Raw genomic sequence first — 18,969 nt, forward strand, 5'->3', positions numbered from 1 at the left:
ATTTATATATATTTTAAACCCTTCTCTGTAGTTTTGACAGTTTTAAACTCATTTAAATAGAATTGCGATAAGTTAAGCTAAAAGCAGAAATATCACCAAAATAGTAGTTTGTCTTTGCTTTTGTTCGTTTTATCAAAAAGTGTTTCCAGACTTTATGGCTTTTCAACAACTCTTTCCACAATATGAAAATCAAGCTCATGCCATTTATGCTTGAGCATCCTCCATTAAATCGCTTTACAAATGATTTATGGTCAATTTTGTGTGTTTGTATTCGGTAGTTGCCACACATAAGCATAAAATTATAGTCCTACACACAAAATATTAAAGCAAAGCTCAGTCAACTAAGACAGAAGTTACTTTTGAGGCTCCTGAATTGATAATAGTGTTTTGGCCGGCACTTTATTTGTTTGTTTTCTGATTTAATTTACAATGAACTGTTTATAAATCAAGCATTCCAAACATTTCTACAAATCCTTTTTAAAAGCATTCATTATTTCGCTTTTCTAATCTTTGCCAAAAGCAAAATCATTGTTTTTGCCCGATCCCCGACCCTTTGGTAATCTTTAATGTTTTTGCTACCTCTTCTGACCTTGTCGCCGTTTTTGCTGTGCCTGTCATCCAATTGATTAATGACTACTACACTTGGTTTAATAAACCAAATCAAATCAAATGCTGAACAATCAAGTGCAACATTTAATTAAAATTTAAAGCGTGCAATTTACAATGAAAAGAAAAAACAAACTAAAAAGTCGTAAAGAAATAAAATTTGCAAAGACAAATTAAACGATTCACGCGAAACAATGAGACAAAAACAAAAAAAAAACACACAAACAAAATTTGAAGGTGTTGGTTTTGACCTTTACCTTTACCCGTATTGCTGTCTGATATTGTGTAATATGATATGATATACGGGTCTGTGCAGGTTACAGGCAACAATCTTTCAAGTTGACGGTGCTCAACACGTGTTGATTGCAGCGCGTTAACTTTTTCGCACACAGAAATCTCATTTTCAACAATTGCTGCCTAAGAAAACAAAAAAGTAAAAAAAAAAAATGAGAAAAAAGGCAGCGAATAATGAAGGCAAAGTCACAAAAAAAAAAAACAACAACAACAATAAAATACAATTAAATTGTATTGGAGTCCATGTACTCGAATCACTCAAATCTGTATTCACTGTACTCATATATACACAAGCATATATATATATATATAAATAAATGTATATATATATATATATATAGTATATATAATTCAAGTACGAGTCGCGTATTTTTTCGTCAATGCGAATCGAAATTAATTGTAGGACCGTGCCGTGGCCGTTTTCTGAAGAACCCCCCTCTTGAAAGCGGTATGTGGGGGAGGGAGGAGGAAGGGAGGAGGGGCCTCCCCACAATACACACAATTTATTCAGCAACAATTGAAATTCACAGTAAATAAAATAAAAATAGGGAAAAAGCCGCCACACAATACAAAATATTTTTGAAATGCTTTTTTTTTTTATATTTTTTTTTTCGCTTATGTTTTTCAAGTACAATGAGCAAAATGGCATTGCCAAAATATCAAAACAAAAATAACAATAATAAATAATATTGAAAGCATTATAAAAGCCAAAATATTGATGGAACAGGCGCAGCAAAAAAAAAAGTAACAAAGATATTGTTGCTGCTGCTACAAGAACACAACGAGTGGAACAGAATTGTGAAAGAAATATGGAATAGCTTTAAGAAGTGTGGTTTCCCAAATGGGAATTGTGTTTGCCACTTGGGAATTGAGAGAAGCATGATTAAGAACTCGAATTAGAATTCAGCTTTCGATTAAAGAATAGCAGCTATATTATCCGATCCGTTTGGCTCCGACTTATGAATCGTTTTTCCAGCTGTAACTGAAGTACTAAGCTAGAAGTCAAACCATTCCCAAGAAGATATTGCTTTTGAAAATCGGTTTCGAAGATGGTAAATTTAATGATGATAGTATTATTCCAAAAGCAAAACTATGCTCAAATAAGTATAGGGAATTTAATGAATGATGTAATTAAATATTGATTGATGAAGTGTCGATGTAATAAATACAGAAAAACACCATTTCACAATGGGCGTAATACCAAAAAAACTGATGAATAAACGCTTCAACTCTGACCCGTGGCGCTCTACGCTGGCTGACTGGCCACATGCAAGAATAAACACAAAACAAATATTACGTATACGCCGCGTCAAGTTACTAACTATATAAATATGCACAATGTTTTTTTGTTGTTATTGTTATTGTTATAATTTTGTGTGATTGTTGCTGTTGTTGTTCCTATTGTTGTTGGTAGCAACTAAAAATCGTTAGAATATTTGGCCAAAACGTTCATTGACCCGCACGTTCAAGGTTAAATGCTGATGCGTAATAAACTACAACCAACAACTAACAACAACAATGGTAACTACCACAACAACAACAACAACAACAACAACAGCAGCAACAGCATGCTGGTTCACACTTTTTGGCCAAGAACACGTTGCCATAAGAGAGGCACAAAGAAAACAACAGCAACAACAGCAGCAGCAGTAACGAAAAAAAAGCAAACAAGAAGAAGAATAATAGAAACTCATGCCATGTGCGTGATTCGGACTCGGAATTAGAATTGGAATTGAAATTGGTCGCTGAGAATTTTTACTATTTGAGTTTTACTATAAGACGTGGGCCTCAACACGTCTATCCGACGACCGACTATATATATATACATATATACATATGTATATTATTGTTGGGGGAGTTTCTGCTGCGTCAGCGCACACGCAATTTCTCTATTCTCGAATTGCTGCTCAGTTCTCTTCTCTTCTCTTCTTTGCTATTTTTTTTTCTGCAGTTTCGGTTTTTTGGATTCTTGCTTCTTTTTTTTTGGTTTGGGTTGTCTGTTTTTTATTTTGGTTTTTGTTTCTTTTTTTGCGCCCCCCTATTTTGTAATTTTTGTGCGGCGTGATTATTATGTTGATTATAATGATCGTTGGGCAAAAGCAAATTAAATTTTATGTTTACTTTGTGTGTTCTCGAACCCGTCACCGTCCCCGTCCCCGTGCCCGCCCCCTGGCCGCCTGGCCCCCCTGTGCCCACCTTTCAGCAGGCTTTGCTTTTTATTTATTTAAGCCATGTGCTTCAATTTCAGAAAACCGCGCTTACAATTTGCCGGCTTTTGTTGTTTCGCTGGGCTTTTGTCTAAAACAGCGTATTATTATTATTATAACTATTATCTATGTGCGTGTGTGTCTGTCTGCGTGTGTCTGTGTGTGTGTGCGTGTGTTTGTTATTTTTTTAATTAAAATAACAATGCACACAATCAGAAGTGATTTATTAAATTTTTCTAACATTTTCTGACGCCATTCCACCGTCGTTTTTCAAAAAGTTCTCGTTCACTTCTTTCAGTTATAATTTTGTTTTTGTGTGTGTGTGTGTGCTTTTTTTTTGTTTTGTGCGCCAAATCTCTTTTTTGGGGCTGCTTTTGAGCTCACCTGACTTTCAACTTCAAACTTTGTTTTGACAGCAGTTCGTTGCTTAAGTCTTTTGTTTTGCGAGCTGAGACGTGACGAGAAAAAGACGCTTAGACCTTTAGACAATTACTTGCAATTAATTTGAAGAAAAGAAAGGCTGAATAGAGCCAGAAAACTTTGCATGCATTAAATATTTGCTTTTATTAATTAAGTAAAAATTTAAATTCGAAAAAAAAACGCAAATGTTGTCAGAAGTGGGATTCGAACCCACGCCTACAGAGTAGACTGCGACCTGAACGCAGCGCCTTAGACCGCTCGGCCATCCTGACACGTTGTCGCAAGCAGCGCCATGCGGCCCATAAAAAACCGACAACTACTATTTATAGACACAGACACCCCGTGGAGCTCTATCAATTTTTGTACATTGGATATCATTGTAAACAAACACGCACTGATCAATTTAATGGACACATTTCATAATTTGCGTTAACCACCCACCCATTAGCCGAGAAACTGGGTTAACAGCAATCGCATTAGACGTGTTTATACATATATATATATATATATATATAAGTATTTTTTTTATCTGCTCTTGCTCTGTACAAGCGGCGCAGGCGTTAATTGCTCAAATTTCTAAATTCGCTAAACATTTATTTGTTGTAAGTTCCTCGACGGGCCAAGCTGACAGCTGGGCGAGCATTTCAATTAGCGACTCAATCAATCTACCAGCTGAGCTTAAGGCTTATTGTATTGTGTGTGTGTGTGTGTGTGTGTGTGTGTGGGATTAGCTCCCCCCTTTCAGCTAACGGTAAAGCTAGCCACTTTTATGGGCATGTTGAACTATGGCAACGATTGAAACTTGATTTGTTGCGCAGGTGGGCAATCAAAATTCAACTGAAAATGAATATTGTTTGGCCTACTGTTTGAGAGTAAGCCAAGAAGGCTTTGCATTTCTTTTTAGAAAGCCATCAAAAAGCCTTTAAAAATTAATTATGCATCGTTTGTTTTTTTTATATGAACAACTATACAAATTGTTATTTTCGTATTAGTTAGCAATTCGCGTACCCTTCAAAAGTCTGTAAACATGTTAAAAATAATTTTGAATAGATTTGATGTCAGCATCTATTCGCATTCATTTCCCCCTTTAGCCGATTCGCTCTCGTAACTAAAAAAAAATAAATAAAATTAATTCACAGTGGATATGAAGTCATTAAATATCATAAATTAACGATTCATTATTAAATATGACTTCCGTACATAAGCCAAAGCAGCCCCCGAATGAATTATGTATTTAAATGCTATTCAAAAATTGCGTGAAAGAGTTATAAAAGAACTAAATTAATTTTTAAAGAAGCCAAATAAAAAGAAACTAAAACTTGTTTCTTTTCGTGCAAAATCTAAAAAAAAAAAGTGTAAAACAAAAATAATAAAATATAATAGAAAAAAAAAGAAATAGAAACAAAAACAAAACCAAAAAAAAACCTGACATAATTATGAATATAATAACAATAATGATGATAATCATTCTAAAAGCAAAATGACAAAGAACAACAACAAAAACAAGGAGCTGAGCAAAAGAATCTCACGATGGTTTCACTCTCTTTCTCCCACTAGTTCTCCGTTGTGGCTCTTCTCTCTTCACTTATCTCCCTCTCACTCTCTCCCTCTCTCTCTCGTTCTTTTCCCTCTTTCTTTTGGCTTGGCACGTTTTGCGAATTGCTCGTCTTTTTTTGTGTTTTTCTTTAATTTCCGTCGTCGCGTAATTTAGATCTCGTATCTAATGTTTTTATTTTTATTCCCTACAAGCTGAAATTGTTGTCGCTGCTTCAAGTAAAAGTAATTATCCGTAATTTGGAATGAGTGACCGATGCTTTAATATCTCTGCTTTTTTCCTACTCTTTTTTGTAGTGTGTGTCGTAAAGACTTACTTTATTTTAGCTCACTTTTAATTGCTCTGCTTAAAGTTAGAACTTTGAGCTGCAGTTTCTTTTTTCTGTTCTGTTCTGTTCTGCTCTGTTCTGGCTTTAAGTTGTTTGTGGCAGCAGCAGCTGGCTTCGTTTCGGTTTCTAGCTTTTGGCCTTAACGCTTGTTTATTATCTCTCTTGTCAAAATATGTTCAACAGCTTGGGTCAATTGCAATTGGTTAGAGCTAAAATGTCTTGAGCCCTAACGCTGCTATCGGGGCCAAAGCATCAAGCCACCTGCTGAATGAACGTAGACATATATACATATATATATATATTATATTTTTGGCCGGAACCGCAGCTCTTTACGCATTTTCAATGAGCCAGCTCTCGCAGCTTTTGGCCAAAGGGCAGACAGAAGACAGCAGACAGCAGTCAGCGGCTGCTTTTGTGTCGTGTCTTAAAATTGCCTAAATTTATTTCAATCCTTTAAGCACTAATTTTAAATTAGATTCCAATTGCTGTTCTCTCTGCTGCTGCTGCTGCTGCTGCTGTTTTTCGCTTCCGATCTGTTCTGGCCCTGGTCTGTTCTGGGTTGGTCTGTCCTGGTCTGTTTTTTTTTTACATTTATATATATAAATTCTTCATTTTTGTTGTGTACTTGGCAGCTGTTGTCTGTTTGGCCCTCGTTTGCTCTTTGGCATCTGCTCGAAAGTGTATCTGTATCTGTATCTGTATCTTTTGTCTTTAGTATTGGCTGGCAAATGTTTGTGCGCGATTTTTATCGCATCGTCAAACGTTAATTGGCAAACAATGCACAAAATGCACAAAATGCAAAAAGCGCTTCTGGAGTTTTGTCTGGAGAATACTTGTTCAAGAGTTCGGTTTCATTTAATCAGCTCATCAATCAAATGCAAACACGCAAAGCCGAATTATTTTCTTCAATTACTCATGCCATAAATAAGAATTATAATAAATGTGTACTTATATGTTTGTACATACGCGTATTTAAACGCACATTACGCATACGCCATGTGTGTGCGCGCAAAGGAAAATTAATGAAACGAAAGTTGTCAGCCAACAAAATGTGAGAAATTGAAAATGAAATGAAATGAAATGAAATGAGTGACACACAATGAACGACCGACCGACCCCCATACATACATATAATAGTTGCGCGAATGTATTATTTATTTTTAATGCCCAACACACTAGACCTAGACCTAAATACTGCCACACTACCCTACCCCTGCCCCCTGCCCGCTACCCGCCTCCCCCACATATCTGCTTTTACTCACTCATTATTCATGGACAGACATTGGGGCGCGCCCAAAATGTGACATAAGTGATATTTTGTGTGCTCTCGGAGGCAACACTCGAGAATGTGTGTGGGCCTGCTGGGGCTTAAGTTTCAATGCTCTTCTCTGGCAAAACTTACTTAAAAACACAGTGCAAAAATCTAAGACGAAATACAGTCAAATATTATTAATACATATATTAATACTGCATTAGTTCTAATAAAGCTGGCTGACATAAGTTGTTTGATCTTTAAAGATAATCTTTCCCTCGCTCCTTTTTCCAACAATTCAGCACCCCTCAAGTTGCCTCAAGTTCTTGGAATGCGTCCCCTAATTTACACTTTACAAACGCAATATCTTAATTATTAAAATGAAAGAAAAAGAAAAACGGCCAAAAAGATCAACACAATTTGTCACACGCAAAAACAACGACAAATTTTTGTTGCTTTGCTGCAGTCAACAGCCCTTTGAACTTGGAGCTGAGAGAGGCATAACATAAATGATTTCGACTTGAAAGAAAGGCGTAAGCAGAGTAAGGGGAAACAGCAACAGCAACAACAACAACAGTAAGACGCATATAAATGCCAAATGAGCCACGGTTTTTTTGATTTATAGGTTCTGCATATTTTTTGCATGCAAAAAACAAAAACCCCCCGGTTTTTCAACGTTGTCCATTTGTCCATCCAGACAAATCCGTAAGGCGAATGTGATTTTGGTGTTCAACAAGCGCGACAACTTCTTCACTTTTGCTTGGCAGATGCCGCTGATGATTCTTTACTCACCCTCTCTCTCTCTCTCTCTCTCTCTCTCTCTCCCGCTCCCTCACTGAAGTCGAGTTGAGTCCGGCAATTTTTCAGTACCTAAACGCATAATTTGCATTTCGGGCGAACGTCTCGAAAGAGTCGAAAATTGATAAAGCTCGTTGCCCCGTTGCTTTTTTGTCAAATGATTCAATTTCGTCGTTGACTTAAAATGCATTCGAAATCCACTACAAAAAAAAAACAGCAAAAAAAAAAACAGAAAAATACAAAAAAAAAAAATAAAAGCTAATAAAAAAGTGTATTTTTTCTTGTTAAAAATTTTTGGGTGTGTTTTTTTAAAATGCAAGCGGGAATCGTTTCGTTTCAATCTCTGTGTGCTGTGTGCCGTATCAAAAGTCAAACACACACACACACACATACACACACATACACACACATACACACACACATACGCACACACAGCAGAGTCCACTTCCTTCAGCCCAACCCCTGCCGGCCCCCTCGCCCCGCTCGTCAGCCTTTGGCCTGTCAGAGTTTACATATGTCGGCTTTTAGCTGCCTTCAGTTTTATTTATTTTATGATTTTAGGAAGGCGCAGTTTGTGTCTGTTTTCGGTTTTCAGTTTTCAGATTTGTCTGTTTTTTTTTTCAATTTATTTTTTGTTATATGCGCCTGTTTATTAGTCATGAGTTGTGTGTGTTGTGTTGTGTTGTGTTGCATGGCTTATGACAATTCCTTTTGCCGCTTGTCACGCCCCAAAAATGTGCGTGCAATTAATCAAACAACAACAGCCACCGGGTCGAAGGCCTCAAGAATACAATCAACATTTTGCACAGATTTAGACAATGTTTAGCATATAAAATAAACATTGCTTAGTGATTTTAAAATGGCCTTTAAAGTATAAACCTAAAAATTAATCAATAATAATAAGAAAACAACTAAGAATGCGGTAGTCAACGGAGAGCTGAACTGCATCCAAGTCTTAGCTATAATCTGATCTTAGACAGCTGAAAATGCAACGAATTTGAATAGATTGATGCGGATTTTAATGCTGAACAAGAATATATATAGATGTGTATCAGATGGTGTCTTTTATCTGTTTGTTTGTGGTAAACAAAGTTGACAAGTTTCGAGAGTTTTCTTTGAGAGTTTTTGCAGTTGCATTAAAAGTTGAAACCCAAATCCTGATTTTCATTCTACATCTTCTACATTCATAGTTTGCATACTTATTTTATTGGCAACTCTCGTCAATTTGGCTTATAGGCCCCATTTCAAATAACATCGAAAGCAAATCACAATTTTATGCATTTGATAAATAACTTTGATTCAGAAATGATCGCTTTTGTTTTTAGGATCTCTCTTTTTGTAAACATCTATATATAAATAAATAAATATATCTATATATATATAGATATGTAAATAGTTTGTTTAGTAACTCTCACTCGCCACATTTATGCAAGTTCTTCTCTTTTTAGCTTTATTTTTTGCCTGTTGGCTCTTTCTTTTCATTTGTTTTAGGTTGGCTTTATCTCAACGCTTTGTCAAGTTTTATTATTATTATTTTTTGGCTTTTTGATGTGTTTTCTGCACAGCAGGCAGTTTTTGTTTGGCCACAAAATAATATATTTTTTAATATGGTAAGTTTAAAATTTATGTAGGATATGTTAGAGTGTTGTGTGTGTTGTTTGTGTGTTGGTTTTGTTTCATTACTTTTTTTTTTTTTTTTGCAATTTTGTGGCAAAAATTGCGCGCGTTTATTCCATTAATCATTTTAGCACAACAACAAAAACAACAACCAAAAAAAGGCCGAGCCAAAGGTTTAGTATATTATTTCTGTTCAGCTCCAAGTTCAATAGAACTTGTTTGATGTTAACGAGTAATATATATGTGTGTGTGTGTGTGTCTAAAACATGACCAAGCAATTTCGAGGAGGCGAGTGTTGAGTCTCGCCACAAATCGAGTCGAGTCAAGTCGCGCTGAGTCGCGTTGAGTTGAATTGAATCGAGCCGAGCCGAGTCGAGTTGTGTTGTGTTGTTGAGTCTTTGGAGCCGTGATCCATGCCTTGCGGCTTGTCTGCTGCGAAACTTGATTAAAAATTCAAGGCCATATTGTGGCAGCAGCCGTCGCGCGCGCATTTGAAACGAAAGCAAGCAACTAAACCCGCCCCCGCCTTTGCCCGCCTCTCTCTATTGTGTCTGTTGATGCTTGTTGCAGCTTGCAGCTTTGCTGTTGTGGCATGTTTAGAAAGCGGTTGCTCGCCTGCTGCTGTTGCTGCTGCTGCTGCTGCTGCTGCTGCTCCGCTTGCCCAGTGCACCACTCACTGCACAATACTCGTTGCTTGCTGTTTAATGTGGCACTTGCCTCGTTTTGCCCACATTTTGCCACAAACTAGTTGGCGGCTTTGACTCCAATCTTACTGGGTCTGCAGTTTGGTAGACTACACTGAAAGTGGTTTGGTTGTTGCCAGATCTTTTTTGTGTTTTTTTGCCAATACCCTTTTGTCGATGAGGTATGCCAAGTTTTGTCATGAAATTTGCGAACATAACAACATATATGGGTTAAGTATATACTTTAAGGCAGATTGAGGCATTATTTTAGACAGACAAACGAAGAAAGTGTATTGAAGTCCCCTCTTTAAAAATATACCAACAAAATGCACAACAATTGACGGATATTTTCCAAGCCTAGTTCAATAAGGGTATTTAATCTTCGTCAAGCCGTTAACAGCTTTCTTTCTTATTGCACTTGATTGTCTCAGGTCTCAGGTATATAAAAACATTTTTTGTATGGTAGATAATTTGCAATTGTTTATTAGAAGCGCTGGCATTGTTTTTGTGCAGTCAACAGCTCAGTTTCATATCTCAATATCTCAATCAAATAAGCATTAAACTTAAGCTACTGATTTGTTTTCGTATATATAAATTTTCTCGATTTTTTTCGCATTCATTCATCAAGTTTTAATTGCATTTAATTTAATTGCCAGTGTTGGTAAGCCGCTATTAATTGAATGTGGCCATAAATAACTGAAATAGAGTCGCTTTTCTATTAAGTTGTCTTGCCTTGTTCTTGCCTAGAACAAACGTTTATTTTATGGGGAGCCCATTAAATTAACTTTACCTCAACCGAAAAAGCGAGTTGGCCATTTTAAAGTCTTTAGAAAAATCTGGTTATAATTGGATTTTGTTTTTTTTTTTTGTGCGAGCGAGTTTGAAAAGATTGCCAGCTGTAATTAGCCACTCTGACTGCAATTTTTTCATAGATTGTATTTGGATTATAAAAATAATTTATAGTTGTACGAATACCTAGCCTAGTTGGGGTTGCAAAACAGCACAGAAATTCTTTGTGAAAATTTGTAAAAAATAAGAAAATATGAAAAAATATGATTGGCTGACTTTGAAAGGAAGTTGCTGCTGGCAACTGGCGCTTCCCTTTACGATTTCCGTTTGCTTTTCCTGCATGCCTGCTAAATAAGCCACTTTATTTTATTGTCGTGTATTATTTGTTGATTCAATCAATAAAACAATAAAGAAAAAAATGTTAATTTGCTCGCATTTCATTGCTGCATTTGACTAAGCCTTGGTAATGCCAGCATTTGAAGAGTATACATTTCAGTTAAGTTGGACGGACCACGCCTTCAGGTGTTTAACAAGCAAATGACAGCCCACCTGTGTGTGCGAGTGTGTGTGTGTGTGTGGCTGAGTGTAGCCTGGCAGCTTTAATAGTCGCAATCTCTTTCGTTCTTTGGATTCTTAACGCTTCTTGCTACCAACTGCTGCTGCTGCTGTTGCTGTTGCTGTTGCTACCAACTGCTGCTGCTTGTTTTGTTGCCCCTTTTGATGGGATTGAACATTTCTTGGGGTTTCTTCTTCTTTGTCATTTTTCGCATGATGATCGCATGTTTATAAATAGTTGGGACGTTAAAGTAATATGTATATGAAATGTCGATTTCAAAGTGTCTACAATTTCCACACATGTGTGTGTGTGTGTGTCAATGTGTGTGTGTATGTGTGTGTGTGTGTGTGTGTGTTGCTGCTGTGTTCTGTCGGTGCTTTTGAGCTTTACCTTGAGTTTTGGTTTCATTTACCCACCAGAGAGACCAGAGACCAGAGACGGAGAGCAAAGAAAATTGTCGGTCGTTTGGCTTTTGCTTTTGTTACTTGTAATTAAAGTTGCCAGCGGAAGTTAGACGAGCTGTGAAGTTAACTTAACATACGTTAACACACACACACACTCATACACACACACAGACCCATATATCTATATATATATATTATATCTGATTGCGGAAATGTAATGGGAACCAGATGCGCTAGGTCGAACTGCAAAACTTACACGTTCATCTTAGAATAACAATAATAATATTAATAGCTGTCTGTCAACCTTTCGACTACATCTTTTTCTCTCTCTTCTTTTTTTGTACTTGCAGGTAATGATACACAGCCATACGGCATGTCCATTGAAATTTGCCTGACCACCACAGGTAAAAGCCCTAATGTGCTCAGCAGGCGAGCGAGTCTAACAAAGAGATAATAATAATAATAATGGTAAAAATATATACGCCTACGCCACACACAGCTGTCTTTGCGCAATTTCTTTTGCTCTTAAAAATAACAACAAATAAAAAAAGAAAGAAAGAAATAGCTATAAAAAAAAGTGTAATTTGACAGGCGCACAGAAATCATATGACTGACAAGTTGCCCCTTGACATACTTTTTGTCATAGCAACAAATATAATAAATAGTTTTTACTTTTTTTTTTTTTAGTGCTGCCTGCCTAAAAAAAAAACGCAAAAAATGTGCTCACATTTTGGCCAACAATTGGCAATGGCCAGTTAGCGGGGGCGGGCACTTAAACATTGTTGTTGCTGTTGCTGCTGTTGTTGTTGTTGTTGTTGCTGTTGTTGCATTTAATGAGCCTAACAATTTGGGCGCAAAGTGAGTCAGTGCCACAATAATGTCGAAGGGAAGTGAAAAACTTTATAAAATCAAATTAGATATGTGCAAAAAAAATAAAATTAAATGAAAATATTCAAAGGGAAGTGCAAAACTTTAAAAATTCAATAGTAATATAGGAAAAATAAATAAATAAAAAATAAATATAAACATAAGCAAAAGCAACTTTAATTAACATAAAAAAAATGTCTCTGCTCTACTAAAATATTTTCATTTTTTTGCAAAACTCAAATGAAAATAATTGCATGACACAAGTAATTTAAAATGCCAGCCGACAATTCGCCCAAAATGATAGCTATTAATCAGACTCAACAACAAGTTTTATAAACATTTCAGTAGCTCATCATTATGATGAATTTGATGTATCTGATGCTGCAACAACAACAACAACAACACCAGCAACACCAGCAACATAGAATTTTGTGCAAAAAATATTTTATTTTATTTTATTTTATGTTTTTGCTGGTGTCAGGCAATCGTCAGCATTTTGTTTTTATTTCTGTTTTTGCAAGTGATTTATTTGTTGAGAAATGACAAAGAAATAAAGATGTGTATTTGAAAGAGAGCAACAGAGTGAGAGAGAGAGAGAGAGAGAGAGAGAGAGAGAGAGTGAAATACACAAACTGCGTGAAATGGGCAGGTGTTCCAAAGTTGCCAAAACGAAAGTTTTTTTTTTCGTTTTTTTTTTTTGACAATTTGTCGCGTTGAGATTAATGCTCTATAATACTGGGTATATATACATACGTATCTATGTATCTGTGTGTACGCACTTGGGCCTAGAGCGCACTTAAATAAATTCAAGTATTCAAGTGAAATTTATAATTTCATAATTGTTAATACATTTAGCCGCTTTACGTTGTTTTTGGCCACCTTGTTGTTTTTTTTTGCCTGGCGATGCAAAAAACTGAACCCAAACCAAAGCAAACAAATTGATAATCGCATTATGTTCATATTTTTATATTATATTTATTTTCGTTGTGCTTTTTTCTTTATTTATTTTTTGTTTTTTTATTGGCATACAAATTCCTGGAAATTTATTTGGTAATATTTGCTCGTATAGCTCCCCCGTTCTTTTGTGCTCGACTTACAAACTGCCAGTTGGTGGTGGTGGTGGTGGTAACGTAATACCCCCAACACTGGCAGAAAATACACTTTCTGCTGCACTCGACAAATGAAATTCCCACAATGCCAGCAACAGTCCAACAAAACAAGAAACCAGCGAACCCAAAAATCACGCATACGCATCGTAGAACAACAAACAACCAACAACAAACACAGCCAGCGGCACACAAAAGACGCGGCCAGAAAATAAAAATAGTAACAAATACAAATAAATGTGCTTGACACGTTTTGCACTTGAAAAGCAGCCACCCAAAATTTGGTCAAAATGGGCAATGGCTGAGGAGTGGGGGGAGGGGAGAGTTCACATGCATATTCATTTATAGCTCGACGGCAGTTCAATGCCATTGGCAGCAACCAAAAAAAAAAAAAAAAAAACCAAAAAAAATGCACAAATTTCAAATAAATATGCATGTGAAAGAAATGAAATATTGAATAACATTAAAGTGAAGTCGAAATAAAACGGCGCCTGCGTTGCATAACTTCCTATAGGAATTTTACAGCTATAAAAAAGCCAAATGTTTAGCTTGAAATGGGAATGCCAAATTTAAATGCAGATACCATTTTTGCAAAGTGAATTCAACTTTGCAAAAAGTTTGTTTAATTTGATTTTATTGAAGCCAAAGGTATTTTGCCAAATGCAGTATTAATCTAAGGCTCAAAGCAAGACCAGAAAGTAATTATTTTGTAATTAAAATGGGGGAACAGAGCTTAATGAAGTTGTGTAAAAGTATATATATATATATATATATAGACATTCATGATCAGCATCAACAGTCGAGTCGATTCATGACCAAACCGATAAAGACTTGAAATTTGGCATAAGAGTTATCGTTTTTTGTTGTGCAATTTGAGGAGCCAGCTAAAATTGCTTGTGAATTGTGACGCATAATTAAATCAGCTTTGCGTTGTGCTGAAGCTTAAGCTATTTTTAGCTCGCTGTAATATTCACTTGGACAACTGAAAGTCGCCTGTCTGGACGCCTTATCCTGTGGCTTATATGCATCAATGCTTTTGCCTGGCTGGCTGCTGCTGCTGCTTCTGCTGCTGCTGCTTCTCTCATAAATTGTGCGCCGCCCCCAAAGTGCGTGAATGCGTTGTTGTTCTTGTTGTTGCTGTTATGCGACCCGTATTGTAGCCACCAGTGTGCCCCTATGCGGCCAATACTCCCCTCCCTGTTGCCCTTGCTATCAGCCCGATGCATTATCAAGTGACGTAAATTACTTCAAGGACGCACAGTAAAGCTCGACAGCGCAGACAGTTATAATAATAATAAAAGACAACAACAACAATAACAACAACAACAACAGAAAACAGAACCAGAACAAGAGCAACTCAAGACGAGACGAGACGAGATGAGATGAGAGGCGAAGGCGAAGGCGAAGGCGGCAATGAGTCGAGTCGAGTCGCTCAATAAAAATCACTGACCATCAACAATGTGGCTGATATTTAATAAGTCTGCAGTGCCAGAGACGACAACAAAGAGACAACAAACCCAGTGCCAGAGACAGGGTGGAAATGGTACTGCAAATGCAATAGTGTTGTGGGTATGGTTTTTAGTATAGAATGTCGTTGTGCGTTGTGCGTTGTTCGATGATGCTGCATAACAAGTTGTGTACACACGCTGATAATATAATAAAAATAAAAATGAATATAAGCCACGACCAGACGACATTGTGTGATAATACATAATACAATCCAAACCTAACCCAACCTAACCCAACCTTAGCCAACCCCAGAAGCGAGCACTGGGCAACTGCATGTTTGACTTTAGCCATAACCACAAGGTCGTTAACGACTTTAAACTAATATTCTAGTCTTCTCTCCCTCTCTCTATATATATATTAGTATATATTTTTCTCAACAATTTTTCATATTTTTCACACAACATTTAATTAAGAACTTCCGTTTTCACGAACTTTTCAAAACTCAGGAAAAAAAAAAAACAGCAACAGCAACAAGAACTGCACTTGAACAAAATATTTTTTATTATTTTTATTTTTTATTTTTTTGTTGATTTTATTTTTGTTGCATACGAGCAACGCTTGAGTGACTGACTGCATTTGCTGGGCTTGTTGTTGTTGAGGGTGTGAAGTGCGGCAACAGCGCATCAGGTATATCACAATGAGATGCTGTAATCGATACAACTCGCATTGCTCGCATTGTTGTCAAACTTCATTATCAAAGCATCGCTTTCACATTTCACACAGTCCATTGTTGATTGTTGAGGCAGTCCGCCTCCGAGCACTTCAACAACATGGGGTATATTTGGCAGCCCATTTTGTTCTATTTAAATGCAGTGTCGCCAAATTGCATTGCAAACATCGTTTTTTGTATATATGTATATATAATTATATACCTATATAAATAGCACAAAAATGTAATTTAATGTTGTTAATGTTGTATTTAAATTAAGACAGCGACAAGGTAAAATTAGTATCAATGCGCTGTTGTCCAACTTCAGCAAATGTGCAATGCGCAATGTGCTTTTTCCACGCATTGTTGCCTTGCTTCACTTTACGGCTTATCGCCTTGCTTTGTTGCCAAACTTCAGTTGATTTAGTTGGCAGCGCATCTTGCCATTATTTATTATCTTGCTAGGTTTCCTTCCCGAGGCATACACTGACAGAGAGTTGCCCCTCCCCTTGCCCTGCCCCCTTCAAACTCATCACACTCATTCTCATCGTTGTGCTCTGGTCACACTGTCAGCAGCATTTGTATAGAAGAAGCATTTGTAGCAGAACAATCAGCGTTGCAACTTTTGTTTAGCATTTCCACGGAAACTTCTTCATCTATTTTAGCTTTTTTTGTGTGTGTGTGTGTGTTTGTTAATGGCTTCACTCCATTGCCATTTGTTTTAGCGCTCCATTGTTTTTGCTCGGCTTCTGGAATACACTTTTTTTTGGTTTTTTACTATGCACTGAATAAAGCACTAAAACACACACACTTGCACGCACGCACACACACACACACACACACACAGATGCACACACACCGCGCCACGCCTGTCTTGGCCAAGCTAGACACTTTAATATTTTGTTAAGTGTCGCCGCGACAGTGTTGGTAAACGAACGAATGAGCGAATGGCGAGTGGCGAATGGGGCATAAAAGCAGCAACGCAATGTGCAAAGTGCAATAAAAGAGCCAACTGAACATGTCGAACATATGTTGGCCATAAAGAAAAAACCCAACTGTAAACAAAGCGATGCATTTCTTTCGCTCTGTGTGTGTGTGTGTGTATGTGTGTGTCTGTGTATGTGTGTGTGTGTGCCTGCAAACCATGTGCATGATTAAAGGCCCATAAAAACGGAATATGACAGGCTCCACTGGGGCACAGCGGGCATTGCAGTTGACTTGCACAGAGAGAAGAAGGGAGCAAGAGAAGGACAGAGATAGAGAGAGGGAAGGGAGAGAGAGTGAGAGGGACAAGGCGAGTTTGATATATTGTGTGCAGCGTGCAATTTTATGCTGCATAATTCAAGGCGCGCAGCTCAAAGGAAATCAAAGTTGGAAAACTTATAAACATAAAAAAGCAGCTCAAAAGCTAAGCATTTATCTAGATTTCTTTAAATTAAAAAGAAAAGAGTATATAAATATTAAAGCTATATATAATTGAAATACATTAATGCATAATAATTATTAATAATTGCATTTATTAATTATAGCAAACCCTAATTTTTTTTTACAAATTAAGCAAAATGGCGATAAATGTAAACTTTTGCTTAACGATATCGATAACGATACTTTATATACACAAGTTGCTTGAAAGTTCTATATTTTAGATAGAATATACAACAAATAAAATGGGTTTCTTCATGATTTTCTACACACATGAACCAACTTCATTAGATGATCTTAAACTCTCTTTTTTGATTGGCACAACCAACACTTTAAGTTGGAAGTCCAGTCAAAGTTCGCTTCACTGTCCACAGTCCACACTCCACACTCCAATTGCTGTTGCTGTCCAGCTCGTCTTGTTCAGTCCAATGTCGACTGTCCGTTGTCCGTTTGTCCGTCGATGTCATGTCAAATGCACATTTTTCCTTGAACTCGACTCGACTCGAGTCGAGTCGACAAACGGAAACGGAAACCACTGCAAATACTTTCGTTTACCTTCGGGCGCAGTGGCTGCTGGTTTTCCGCCTTTTCTGCTTTTCCTCCTCCTCTTGTTGCGTCTCTGTCTAACTTGTGCCTTGTGCCTTCTTTGGCAGCCATTTTTAAAAATACAGACGCCATAAAAATGGCGTCGTTTTGGCTTTGGCAACGTTCGTTTGGTAAATGTAAATTAGTGGCGCATTCTTCTTCAATTTAGTTGAGGCCGCTGCACCTCGATCCCCCTCTACCGGTCGACCCGTCGACCCCTCGACACCCTGTCACAATTGCCGGTTGCGAAGCCAAGGCATAAGCGCAAAGGTCATGCGACGACCCTCGCCAAATGTCGACCTGTGCTTTAAGTAGGTTAAAAAACCATTTGCAGCCCTGTGACGTGCTGCACTACAATGCTGCAGCCCTGTGTTTTGCGTGCTATGGTCAAAACTACACAGGCAGTGGGTGGGGTGAGGCACACACCCACCCTCCCCCTCTTTGGCTAGGCAACATGCCAACGAACTGAAAAAATCAATTTTGTGTTGGGAAAAAACGTGCCTAAGAAGAACTGTGGCGAAACTCGTGCAAAATATATTGCAGCCTTGCACTAGAACCCTTCTAAGCCAAACATAGCCTGCCACCCTGCCACCCATTCACTCTTGTCACCCTGCCACGTAACCCCCCAAAAAGAGAGCGGCGTTGGTTTGATGAGAGAGAGCGAGAAATGGGAATGCATTTGCCATGCGCTCTGCTTGTGGTACAGTTTTTACAAACTCCAGCTAACAAACTGACGGCGGCAAGCAATGCAAGCCACAGCCAGAGGCTCAGCTCCCCTCCGCACCCCAACTCAGCACAGCTACCCCTCGTAATTAAGCGCCCCATGTTGATGTTGGGCTTATAGCCAGAGCCAAAGCCAAAACCAAAGCCAAAGCCAAAGCCAAGGTAGAGTAGAGTAATTTATCAGGTGTGGGTATTGTGGGGGGTAGCTACCCTTTTGCATTTTGGGGTTGCTATGGTTAGTGGGCGTGTTTGGGGGCCTACTCAACCACTACGACGTTCTCAGTTGGGGTCGTCAGCCCTATTTATGTAATCGTGTTGTGTAGCTGGCAATTGGTCAACAAGCGATATGGATAAATGTGTCAATGGAATGATTTTTGGTTTGCTCTTTGACACTTGTGACTTGTAATAACTCCTTGTTGGGGGTTGCCTTATCAATTTGACAGTGTAATGGCATCCACATGGAGCAAGACACATATTTCTATGGCAGAATATTTATGATACCGACTATATATTACTTATAAATTCGCATTTAAAAATAAACTTAATATCCACATGCGGTCCACATGTATTCCAAATGGGATCCACATCTGAACTTGACT

At 37.6% G+C, this 18,969-nt stretch overlaps 1 protein-coding gene and 1 non-coding gene across 4 annotated transcripts in view; one reads left to right on the plus strand and one right to left on the minus strand.

Moving 5' to 3' along the window:
• LOC6560137 (ecdysone receptor) overlaps window positions 1-18,969 on the plus strand; it is a 108,263-nt gene that overhangs the window by 79,846 nt on the left and 9,448 nt on the right. The window lies entirely within an intron of this gene.
• On the minus strand, window positions 3,717-3,799 carry Trnal-cag. Its single transcript has one exon. It is a non-coding gene; the product is annotated as a tRNA-Leu (tRNA).

This window comes from Drosophila grimshawi, unplaced genomic scaffold, assembly GCF_018153295.1.
Source record: "Drosophila grimshawi isolate 15287-2541.00 unplaced genomic scaffold, ASM1815329v1 contig_1367, whole genome shotgun sequence".
In the NCBI taxonomy this organism is placed as follows: domain Eukaryota; kingdom Metazoa; phylum Arthropoda; class Insecta; order Diptera; family Drosophilidae; genus Drosophila; species Drosophila grimshawi.